This window comes from Lissotriton helveticus, chromosome 12, assembly GCF_964261635.1.
Source record: "Lissotriton helveticus chromosome 12, aLisHel1.1, whole genome shotgun sequence".
NCBI lineage: Eukaryota > Metazoa > Chordata > Amphibia > Caudata > Salamandridae > Lissotriton > Lissotriton helveticus.
Window position 1 is genome coordinate 245,866,035 of NC_136073.1, and position 12,672 is coordinate 245,878,706.

The following is a 12,672-nucleotide window of genomic DNA, read 5'->3' on the forward strand; positions in this document are numbered from 1 at the left end:
GCACATGTTCCACTCCAATGGAAACCTAGCGTTACCGTGTATGCACACCTCAACTGGACAGGTAAAGAACAACGTCCCATATTACCTAAACGAGCCCTTACGAGAGGACTGCCTCACTCATGGCAATTTATATGTCGCACTCTCTAGGTCTGGAAATGTGGAAAACCAATTCATTCTCAATCCCCACTCTTATGAAACAAGAAATGTTGTCTACTGTGAGGTTTTATAATAAAATAGCATTGCCTATTACAAACATTGCACACATTCTATTTCATCTCCGGACAACGTCGGGACGGGCCGCTAGTTCTTATTAAAACAGAGAAAATTTCAGTTGAGAGACACCGAAAATAAAGCCGCTTTTGGAGTGTCCTGCCAGAATCAGGTCTCTTTGCATGTATGTGAGTATGTTGTGTTTTAATCACAGCATGTACCACTGTTACGTCTTTTAGGATTTCAGTCTGAGATGAGAAACTTTTCGGCCAAAACATGGGTCTACTGTGCCACCTCGTTATGTGCATTTGTAAAGCACAATATCACTCTTAAGGGTATCCTGGCGCTGAGCAGGTGTGTGCGCCTAGGTCTGACTATGGTGGGTTGGTTAATTGAAAAGCCAGTCTTTCAGCTTCTTGTGTAATTCAAGAAGATAGGAGGAGGATCTGATGTGGAGTGGGAGGCCCTTCTACACTTTAGGAGTGATGTAATAGACCACTTGTCCTGATCTGGTTCTGTGTGTTCATAGTGTGTAAGCGAGTAGGAGTCCAGGCCAGTCAAGTATCACGCATCAGGTGTGACACTAACGCATTTCAGTGTGGTGTTACGCATCACCGCACTGAAATGCGTTGTCACGCATAATGCATGAGTCTCACAGCGGCCACTTTAGGCCTGGCAGGCTGTCAAAGCTGTTTAGTGTGGAAGTGCGCTGTCCACCCACTGCTCTCACAGGCTTGCAGTTGAGCTATTAAGACAGGCTTCTCGCAGGGTGACTCACACTGATACAATGTATCACCATCCCCGCGGAGCAGCTGGCCAATCATGTTGTGTGCTTGAGGCGGGCGTGTGGGGGACGTCACACCCTACTTCCAAAGCAGGTCCGGGAAGTTTGCAAATGAAAGTGCCAGCTGACTAGTGTTTTGCAGGGCTCATGCAGTGTCGTGCTGCCTGCCGCAAGCCCAGCTTGCACCGGCGCTGCCGTGCGCTATCAGCCCTTTTACTTTACCCCCCTCAATTGAATAATGCCAGACCTGAGGGAGCCCGAGAGGAGTGAGTGACCCACCCGGCTTGCAGCGTGGCCGCCAGGACAGAGTCTGCGTGTCACTGGACGCCCAGCCCCGGGACTCACTGGACGACAATACTGGTGACATCCAACAAATTATTTTCAGTGCGGCCACCGTTGCAGTTAAGTCAGCAGAGCTGGTGTTGTATTCATTCGCTCTGTGACAGTCTATGTAATCTGGGTCTGGGCGAATTACGGCTCGCTAATGATTTATAATAGGCTTGAGCAGTGCATTGCTGAAGTCTACTGTATTCTGATAATTACAGCGTCCTGATTGCACTAGTGCGCCATACTCCCTCTCCTGAGCTTGCTAATGTCCGTGCTGTCTGCAGCGGCTCGCAAGTCATCTGACTACTGACTCTTTCACTTGATATAATATAATATGTATTCATTCATTCATTTGATAACTTTATTTCGGTCAAAGACCATAAAAGTGCAATAAGATATATACAGGCACGACAATAAAACCATAAATACAGTCAAGTTAAAAAGTTATTAAACGTTGAGTTATCAAAGAGAAAAGGTACAATAGATAAATATGGGCCGTTATTTCATACTGGTGAAAAGAGTTCTTCTCCGCCACATGCCATATAAAAAACGGGCTCTCCACACCACTGGAGTCAAGCTATCCAGGCTGATGAAGGCTGATAGCCAGAAACCGGTCCTTGGATGCTTGATTCCGGTCTGGGAAAGACTGTGGAAAAGTCAGCCCATAACGCCCCGGATGCCCAGGCTGCTGGCGCAGGGCGACTCTTCGTTTCCTTCTTGAATAGTTTACCAAAATAAAGAGACGGGCACTGGAAGTAGGAAAACAAGAACAGGGTTTATTACTCATGAGGAGAGCCTGTCCTTTGGGACACTCGCATAGTGTCTTCGGGAGGTGCTCTAACAAGTTCTCTGAGGTTTTGCCTTTTATACACAGGTTCGTGACACACAGGCATCCTATATTACAATCAATACATTGTATAGTATGAAGGTATTTCAACACGTGGCTACAGTATGGGCCCTTATCCTCCCTGCAAGAGGAGGGGCTGTCACGCAGCTGAGTGTTCTGCTGATTTCCATTGGAATGTGTGTGTCTGATCGAGTCTCAGGGGGTGGGGTGGCCGTGATCAACAGTAGCTTCTTCCAAGAGAGACGAGTGCATAAAGTAGTGGGCAATAAACTGTATCCTCAGGCTAAGGGATGACCAGTGGTCCGTGCAAACATTCAGGCTCAGAGGAAGAGGTCATCAAAGGAGAGATATTCATGAAAGGGAGGGTCAGTGTGGACAGTCGAATGCTGTGGAAGGGTTGATCACAAGAGGGGTATTCAAGGGCGGGAAGGAGGTGTTGGTCAGGCGCGGGGTGCGATTCTTTAGGGACAGAGTCATGCGGGAGGGGAGGGCTCATGACTTGGGCATGAGAGAGCGGGGGCAGTCAGGGTACACGGGGGGGTGCTCGCAGGGTCAGGGAAGGGTGCTGATGAGCGATCGTGAACAGGGAGACCATGGTACCTAAAATGGCTGTCGCGTACGTGTGTGCATGGGTCTATGCTAGGGAGACAACATAGTCAGAGTTTTAGCGATATTTGTTCTGTTTACATCAAGGGGCACTGAGAACACAAATGAACGCCGCTTATGTACATACATATTGCTAATTTTAACAGTCCCCACTTTTTACATAAGCACATTCAATTTCTACATAGTCGATGTGATAGGCAGAATACAATGCGTGTCAATCTATGTCTGTTGGGCTCTTTTATACAAGCCTAGAAATCGGCATAATATTTAGTCGGTGTAGAATCAAGGAAAAATGTTCCGATACATACAAATCAAGTTCACATTTTTCTCTCTAGTGGCATCACGTACAGAAAGAACGTTCTGATACCTTCCGGCTTGTCAGTATTATAGGGAATTTTCGGAAAACCTAACCACATGAGTGACCGATGAAACATTTCTTAAAAGGCAATACAAAATGGTTGAGGGAGGTATTCAATTCGATGCAAGTAATTTAGTCAAGGGGCGAAATAGAAAGTTCTGGAAAGGGGGAGGGTCTTTGTCGCAATGTCTTTTAACAGAGTCCGTCTTCTTTTGTTGGCGCTGCTGAGCACCGGCGGTGGAGCTATAAGTCCAGCTCGGAATCGTCCTTACACGTTGCAGGGTGCGATCAGTCCTTTGCTGTTAGATCACAGTCCTGTTTCCTAACTCATTTTCTTAGGGGTGCCCTATGCTGGGCACCTGCGTGTCTTTCTTGTCTTTCGTGGCAAAATCCCAGTCCATAGTCAAAGTTTATATGAAAGATGTTGTTGGATAATCGAGGGAAGAGAGGGCGGAGTGGGGCCAGATCTTTGAACACACCAAGGGACCAAGGGAGCAAAGGATGATGAGCAGGCAAGCCCAATAATCGGACTAAAAAAGGGGACGGGGACTTCAGGCACAAGAGGGTCAGCGAGTCGAGGGCTTCAAGGCAGCCCTTCATTCCTCCATCTGCTGAGTTTGAAAGTTATGCCTCGTCCCACGTCACGTTGCTCTGCGGCTCCACCTTTGGTCGTCACACGTGCTCCATGATCTGTGGCCAGGCTGTGCGTCACGTCCAGCTCCTCTCCTCCGGTGATTGTATCTTTGAATGGGGGAAAAACAAGTTTTAGAAAACTGGTCGAGAGAACAGATATACATCTCAATTCCTTCCCCATTCCTGAGTAGGTGGGGGATAAGTTCATCGGTCACAGTCAGAGGTCGTCACTTATGGAGTCTGGAGAAGGGCATTGCATATTGATTATAGGCTGGCTTGTTATTCATTCGCGACATATGATAAGAAAAATTTGGCTTTTGTACACAATGTATTACGTTACAAAAAAAATCGAGTCCTTATGTAGAGACTCGTTCTTCCCTTTAACCCAAGTATCGACAATACTACATCTTCCTTCGGGGTCGGCTAATTCTTGCAAGCAGGGGTATTATCATCATGAAGAAGGGGGAGTGGTGGATGTAAAACATGGCTTTCCTGGGGGATGACCGTTAATCGAGGTCCTCAAATTACATTTCGTGGGTAGCTGCATGGGTCTGGGGTTGACCGGGGTCGCGTGGGTGCTTTGGACAGGGAGCTGGGGTCGATGGGGAGAAGGGGGGTACTCTGGACGCCCGCACTTAGGTGCGAGGGGGTGGGGCAATCGTGGCATTGGAGATCGCATTTCTAAAACAGAAGACCATTGACGTTAGAGTTCCCTTTATAACAGGCCAGATTAGGGGACATCCGTCGTCTTACCTGTCCTTTCCTTTAGTACCAACTTGGGTTCTATCGTTTGCGGAAAGGGGAGGTAGTAATATGGCGAGTCACAACCGTTTTGGGTTTGGTCAATTTTGTTGAACACCTTTGCGTTCGAGGAAATCCAATTATGTTTTGCGCCGGAGGGGCACAACGTCACTATACAAGAAGAGGAAAACAGGGGGGTTTTTGGAGAGAGAGAGAGGGAGAGAGAGAGAGTGAGAGAGAGAGAGAGAGAGAGAGAGAGAGAGAGAGAGAGAGAGAGAGAGAGAGAGAGAGTCGCACTTCTAAACGAACCATTCGGTGCACTTATGTCGCGGAGAGAGAGAGACGTGTACAATAATGGTTCATTCAGTGCGCACACAACATAGAACTGCAGGGGTTAAATAATGCGTAAACACACGCGGAGAGACGACGTAGATCCATACATCATGTACACACAAACTCGGACGGGGAAGACAGTACAAATATTACATACAAAGGTCCAAGACAAAACATAAAACAGTTATTGGCCACAATTATCTTTTTCTGCATGCTGCGCATACTTATTGTCCTGAGCTCTTTTTACCTGTTTCTTATCCTTTATCCGTTGGCTGCCTTGTACTGATGATTTTGATTGTACACACTTACGCCTTTGGCAACTGGCCATAAACTAACCTGGTCGGGCTAATGCTCACGGAGGTTTAGTCGAGTCATTTTAGCAAGTGCGTTTCCAGGCTGAGACAACCGTTGGTGTCAATTGGAGGGCAATGGGGCAGCTTTCAGTTATATGTCTATGAGGATGCGAAAGGAAGAAAAAAAAGGGGGCAGTAGGATTTCAAACATTGGTAATATCCCTAGTCCTCTCGGCGGAGGATACTTGTGTAACCCTTACCTCGAAATACCCTAGACCTTTTCCTACTTTAGGCGAATGTAAGAATGCTTGATCAAGTGTGTACATTATTCATTTTTGCTTTATTCGGGGTTTGCCGCGGTTAGATACTATAATTAGACCCTTTTTCCTGTCTCGTCGTCCGCTGGATCACCTTCTTCGTACATTAGTCGGCATTCCGAGGTGACCTGCAGAGAGGAGGGAAAAGAAGGGAGGGGAGAGCAGGAGGCTACATTGATAGACACACTAGCGCGCATAAACCCAGAAAGGCTTTTACTTACTGCGTACTCGGTCTATTTCCACAGGATGCAGTTACTGCCAACTGGGGCGCTTAAGCCCAGGTGGACCTTTAGCGTGACTTTTCTTATGCAGGTAGCATATAAAGTATAGGCGAAGTACCAGGATCTTTAGCTGTTGCCTATGGCTGTATAAAAAGGAAGAAATACACAACTAAAATTTGACCCTTCCTATTTGCAATATTTCTACGTACTATACTTTTCAACCTTTTATCTAATCGAGCTTAGTCATTCCGTTTTTATTCTAGTTATATCGAAAAAATAGGGATCATTCATTCAAAACTTTATCAAGTTACACGGACAACTATAGTTGCTTTCTCAAAACTCTTTAATAAGAATGTCGGTGCATAAATACAGGACTACTCTCCTGTGGACCAGCCACGGAGCAGGCTGAAACTGTAGATGTGAGGATACTTTATTAGAAAAAAACTTTAATGGAGTCGGTGGGCGTTTATTTCTTACATAAAGTGCGAAAAGCGCAATGAAATCATATTGAATCTTTAAGCGCGAGCGAATATCATAAACATCAAAATTTCGAACTTTCAATAATCACGATGCGCCAAACTCAACAACAATTCATGGTCCGAATGTTCAATCGGTACCCATCTTACGCAAATTCATGGTCCTTCGTTGTCCGAACACCTAATCGGTACCCATCTTATGTCAATTCATTGTTCGAGCTGACAGTATACATCCTATATCCATCCATTGTTTCGAACTCACAATCAGTACACATCCTATATCAATCTAAAAGTTTAAAAACGTCATACATATTCTATGACACCAAGGCTGAGCAATCGGGGTACAATAAGGAGTGTGAGAGTTTCATTTGCATCGGCGCCATTTTGGGTGCAGTGAGGCAGAACCAGGCATAGTCTAAATGTCTATTAACTCGTGGTTGGCTCAGAGCTTCTCTTGGCAGTCCAAAAGTTCAGTTAAAGGGCAAAAGAAAGGATCGGTGGTTTGAACCATCAGTCAAAAAGGGGAGGGAGGCAACAACGTTCCTACCGGGTCATACTGTGCTTTCACCGGAACTGATCCGAACTGTGGTCGGCAAGATTCTAGTCATTCAAACTGAGGCTGGCGCCAGTATGGAAGCGCCGACGTCCTGCGGCTACATTTCCATCGTTCCGTGGGCAATCATGGCAGTTATTCCCCATCGGGGGTATTTGCGGGAGTCGGGGACTCCCGCGGCTCCTCTAGAATCTTCAAGGTTGTGGAGAACTACGACGGTGGAGTCAACAAGGGACCAGGCCATACCTGCATGATGGGCCCACTCTTGCCGGGTCGACCGCCATCTTGGGAGTTCGGCAGCCGCCAGCAATCGCGGGGTCAAACGAGCGGATGGGCTCCAACCTGCTGGATGAGGCGTCGCGGCATCGCCATAGTGGACGAACCCTTTTCCGGGCGCCTGGAGCGTTGAGGGTGCAATTGGGAAGCCTCCACCTGAGGAGGCGGGAGAGGCCTGTTCGCACCGTCTCTCCCTCCCAGTGCACCCCACGGCGCCTCGCTTGACATTTGTTATGGCCGGCGGCGATGAGGACGAGGGGGGGGTCGGAGGCATGTGCAAGACATCCCCCCCAGTGTTGTCAAAGCCATTTTTCAAGAAAGAAGTGGTGCCTGGCGTTTGGTCGCTGCTATTACGGAGGAGAAAAGAAAGAAGTGGCGCCTGGCGTGTTGTCGCTGCTATTACGAAGGAGAAAAGGAAAAAATGTCCCGTCTGTCTTTGGGCCGGGCTTCCGGTGGATGTCGGCCGGACGCCCCTTGCTCTGGCCCCATGAACGGGTTCCTTGGTTTATCGGCTGTAGCCGGATCTCGTCGGCCCCAGCCCGTTGGTGGCCGGACCGGGGGAGCATGTGGCGGGACTACCTGCAACTCTCAAGGGCCGCTGTGGCCGGACTGGGGGAGAGAGAGGAGGGTCGAGGAGACATTCCCCCCCCTACAACTCTCCAGTGTGATCAAGGCGATCCCCTGGCTGGGTCCCGCTGGCCCCTGTCTCTCCTCCGGCTCCACCCTATGTTACGATTTCCTGGCCGACTGTTGGCAGCAGGACCCGCCTTATATGGGTTGCCTTTGGCTGGGCGTGGCCGCAACCCTGCCCTGCTTTGGAAGTTTCCAGAGTGGGGGCAGATGTTCTGCTGACTTGCATTTTCTACAGTTTACCGTTCTTATTTCTAATGTTTTATTGTTTCTAGAGCATTTAATAGGTTTTATTATTACGTATTGTTATTGTTTCTTGTTCGTTATTTTTAAATAAAAAGTTCATGTTCATCAGTGGCCTACTGATTTCGTTTTCCTATTCCTTTCTTTCCAGGTTGTTTCATGCTAAAGCTTCTGTTAACTGGTTACAGTGATCACTTAGTTATTAGTGTATGTGTCCCTTTTCACTAGGGGTGTTCTCTGGTCGGGCCAGATGACGTTCTTCTAGTAAATGGTCCGAGTGAAACTGGCGTATCAACCAGTGGGGAGTAGATAGGTATGACAGATTACAACGGGGACAAAGGTCCGCATTACCTACCCTTCACTACTTGCAAAGACTAGAGTATGGCGACTTCCGTGCTCGTTTGCAAAAATAGAGAATACCTTCAAAAAGAACTTATTCCCAAACAGTCAATGTTCGGGCAAACAATCAATCAATGAGGAACGAAATAGGTACGACGTGTTAAAGGTTTGCGTTGCCTACCCTTCACTCTCTGCAAAAGGGAGAGAGAATGTTGCTGTTCTTCCCCGTTTGCAGGTAGAGAAGATTCCTAAGAGAACCAACTTCGAACAATTCAATGCTCGATTCAATCAATCAATCAATGGGGAGAAAGAGAATAGGCACGACGTGTTAAAGTTTTGCGTTGCCTACCCTTCACTATCTGCAAAGACTAGACAGAGTATGGTGATTCTGTGTTTGTTTGCAAATAGAGAATCTCCCAGAAGCAATCAATAGGTAATACTAGTATTATCAAACAATCAATCAATCAATTTTCGCAATTTGTCGTGTGTCACGACCTTACCCGGACCGGACCATGTGGATAGTTCTTCGCCTTCCTTTTTCCAGCGCCCACTCGTTCTCTTTCTCCATGTTTTTTTTTACTTCCGGCATTCCTGTGGGCTTCCAGTCAGGACAACAGGTCACTTGAGAGAGAGAGAGGTCCGTTCGGAATCGGTGAAGTTCATTCAATCGGCAGCCGGACGAGGGCCCTCTCAAGGCAGGTATACTCCAATCATTTAGATGTTCACCCCATCGTCTGGACCTCTCTTACCGGACCTGATGTCGCTGATGGGCCCCGCGTTTTGGGCGCCAATTGTGGAAAAGTCAGCCCATAACGCCCCGGATGCCCAGGCTGCTGGCGCAGGGCGACTCTTCGTTTCCTTCTTGAATAGTTTACCAAAATAAAGAGATTGGCACTGGAAGTAGGAAAACAAGAACAGGGTTTATTACTCATGAGGAGAGCCTGTCCTTTGGGACACTCGCATAGTGTCTTCGGGAGGTGCTCTAACAAGTTCTCTGAGGTTTTGCCTTTTATACACAGGTTCGTGACACACAGGCATCCTATATTACAATCAATACATTGTATAGTATGAAGGTATTTCAACACGTGGCTACAGTACGGGCCCTTATCCTCCCTGCAAGAGGAGGGGCTGTCACGCAGCTGAGTGTTCTGCTGATTTCCATTGGAATGTGTGTGTCTGATCGAGTCTCAGGGGGTGGGGTGGCCGTGATCAACAGTAGCTTCTTCCAAGAGAGACGAGTGCATAAAGTAGTGGGCAATAAACTGTATCCTCAGGCTAAGGGATGACCAGTGGTCCGTGCAAACATTCAGGCTCAGAGGAAGAGGTTATCAAAGGAGAGATATTCATGAAAGGGAGGGTCAGTGTGGACAGTCGAATGCTGTGGAAGGGTTGATCACAAGAGGGGTATTCAAGGGCGGGAAGGAGGTGTTGGTCAGGCGCGGGGTGCGATTCTTTAGGGACAGAGTCATGCGGGAGGGGAGGGCTCATGACTTGGGCATGAGAGAGCGGGGGCAGTCAGGGTACACGGGGGGTGCTCGCTGGGTCAGGGAAGGGCGCTGATGAGCGATCGTGAACAGGGAGACCATGGTACCTAAAATGGCTGTCGCGTACGTGTGTGCATGGGTCTATGCTAGGGAGACAACATAGTCAGAGTTTTAGCGATATTTGTTATGTTTACATCAAGGGGCACTGAGAACACAAATGAACGCCGCTTATGTACATACATATTGCTAATTTTAACAAGACATGGCTTGGTAGTTCGGACTGGACTGTTCCCATGAGGCACAGGGTCAGAGCTGATTTGCATATAGCCAGTGTCTAACCCAGGGTGGTGTGGAGTGCAAAAAAACGATGGATTTAGGCCCAGATCCTTGTACTGGGGTGAATGTATGACATTGTTCTACATTCTGTCCATCAACTGTGTTTTTTGCAATTTTCACCCCGAGTGGGCTGGGTATGCTCAGACGTGAGTCCCAGGCTCTCCACACCACTGGAGTCAAGCTATCCAGGCTGATGAAGGCTGATAGCCAGAAACCGGTCCTTGGATGCTTGATTCCGGTCTGGGAAAGACATGGCTTGGTAGTTCGGACTGGACTGTTCCCATGAGGCACAGGGTCAGAGCTGATTTGCATATAGCCAGTGTCTAACCCAGGGTGGTGTGGAGTGCAAAAAAACGATGGATTTAGGCCCAGATCCTTGTACTGGGGTGAATGTATGACATTGTTCTACATTCTGTCCATCAACTGTGTTTTTTGCAATAAGATATATACAGGCACGACAATAAAACCATAAATACAGTCAAGTTAAAAAGTTATTAAACGTTGAGTTATCAAAGAGAAAAGGTACAATAGATAATTATGGGCCGTTATTTCATACTGGTGAAAAGAGTTCTTCTCCGCCACATGCCATATAAAAAACGGGAAACAGCAAAAACAATGGGAGGGGCAGTATCATAAGTTAAAACTCTTGAAGCTTGTGCACATTGTCTAAAACCCAGATTTTTACACAGCGGAATGATCCAGCATTTCCGAATTCCGCTGTATGCCGGGCAGAAAAAAAAGATATGTACAATGTCTTCCCTCCAGTAGCTGCAAGCAGGGCAATTGGCCTCCGTCGAGTTTGTCCATCTGGATGTTAGTGCCCCTATCGGTATGGAGCCATGCCTCAGTTGGGTGTATAATTTTCTTGCAAGTGGAGGCTGTACCAGGTCCAAAAACACCTCCGTCCTGGAATCAACTTTCATCAATAAAAACTCTGTGGACAGCCTGCCCAGGGAGGTCGAGCAATGTAGAGTTTTAAGGTTATGTGACCTTACAGCCGCCACTATTTGGGACCTTTGTGTCCTCGCGCAGCTGTCTTCAGGTGCATCCCAAAGTTGTGGCATACCAATTTGATGGAAGAAAGCCTTAACATGGGCCAGCCAGGGTATATTCTTATGCTGTAGCTGTCCCCAGATTGCAGTGAACTCTGTTCTAAAAGGTACAAGCTCCGGCACGGACCAGAGCCTTCTCCAATAGAGCAGAGGTCGTGCAGCTGCCAGTTCGTGGATAGGTTCCAAGCCTAGGTCCAGGCGTAGTGGTATGAGGGGAGTGCTTTGGGGGAGGGCAACCAGGTGTCGCATGAATGCCTGTTCAACCCTCAATAACTCATGTACTTTCGTGTGTCCCAGAGTTCTGCAGCATACAAAGCTGCCGACCTGACCTGTGTTTTGTATATCTCAAGGGCAGGAGTGACAGGTTTAAAGGTCGAAGCTCTATGGAATCTACCTATGCCTCCCATAATCTGAGCCAGTCTCAGGGATGATTTTGAGATTTGGTGATCCCAAGTGAAATGCTCAGTCAATGTGACCCCCAGGTATACAAAAGTCTTGACTCACTCCAGGGGAGTTCCGTTCAGTGTGGGATTTGGGCGGGTGTGCCTCGGGGGATTGAAGATCATGAACTTGGTTTTCTCCAAGTTGACCTCCAGCCCCCGTGAGGCGCAGAAGGACACAAACCCGTCCAGAACCCGCTGGATGCCCGTTGATGTTCGCAATAACAACAGAGTGTCGTCCGCGAACATCAGAGCGCGCACCCTACCAGTGGCCAGGCGGGGAGAATCGTTATCCCTAACGCCATTGAGTACATCTATCAGACCATTAACATACAGGCTAAAGAGGGTGGGGGCCAGTACACATCCCTGGCGCACACCCCGGGTAACGGGGAAGCGAGCTGATAATTCCCCGTTCCTCCCACACCTCACCTGTGCAAAATTCCCTGTGTGAAGTCTGATAAGGGTATCTAGTAAATAGGGAGGGAGACCAAGCTCCTCCAAGACCGTCCAGAGCCTCTCCCTGGGAACCAGATCGAATGCGGCCCGCAGGTCCACAAAGACAAGGTAGAGGCTGCCACCCTCTACTCTTGCAGTTTTCCAGTATAGGACCTGGAGTCAGAAGATCTGGTCCATGGTCGAGACCCCTGATCTAAATCCGGCTTGGAGGGTGGTCAAGATTTTATTCTCCTCCATCCAGCCCAATAGTCTATCAAGTAGGATTCGCCCCATCAGCTTCTGGGTGGTGTCAATTAAGCTGATTGGTCTATAGTTGGATGGGGCGAGCGGGCAACCCTTTTTAAAGATTGGAACAATCTCGGCTCCTAGACAGGTCTCAGGCAATGCGGAACCCTGTAGGACCGCATTGAACAAGACCATCAGGTATGGAGCCCAGATTTTTGGTTGCGAACGGAAAAGATCTCCCGGAAGCCTGTCAAGGCCGGGAGCTTTGTTCGGGAGCAATCTCTCGATTGCCGATTCAACTTCCTTAAGGGAGATATAATCGAGATTAATGGTGGTGATCCTCTCATGGGCACCCAATTGTCCCATCCGGTCTCCAGAGTCCAAGGCCCCCGGCAGTCTATGCTCGTGCGGGGGGTCTGGGGCCACGGGAACCTCAGGGGCTAGCAGGGTATCCTGGCTTTTACAAAAGGAAACCCCGGGCCCCCAGACCCA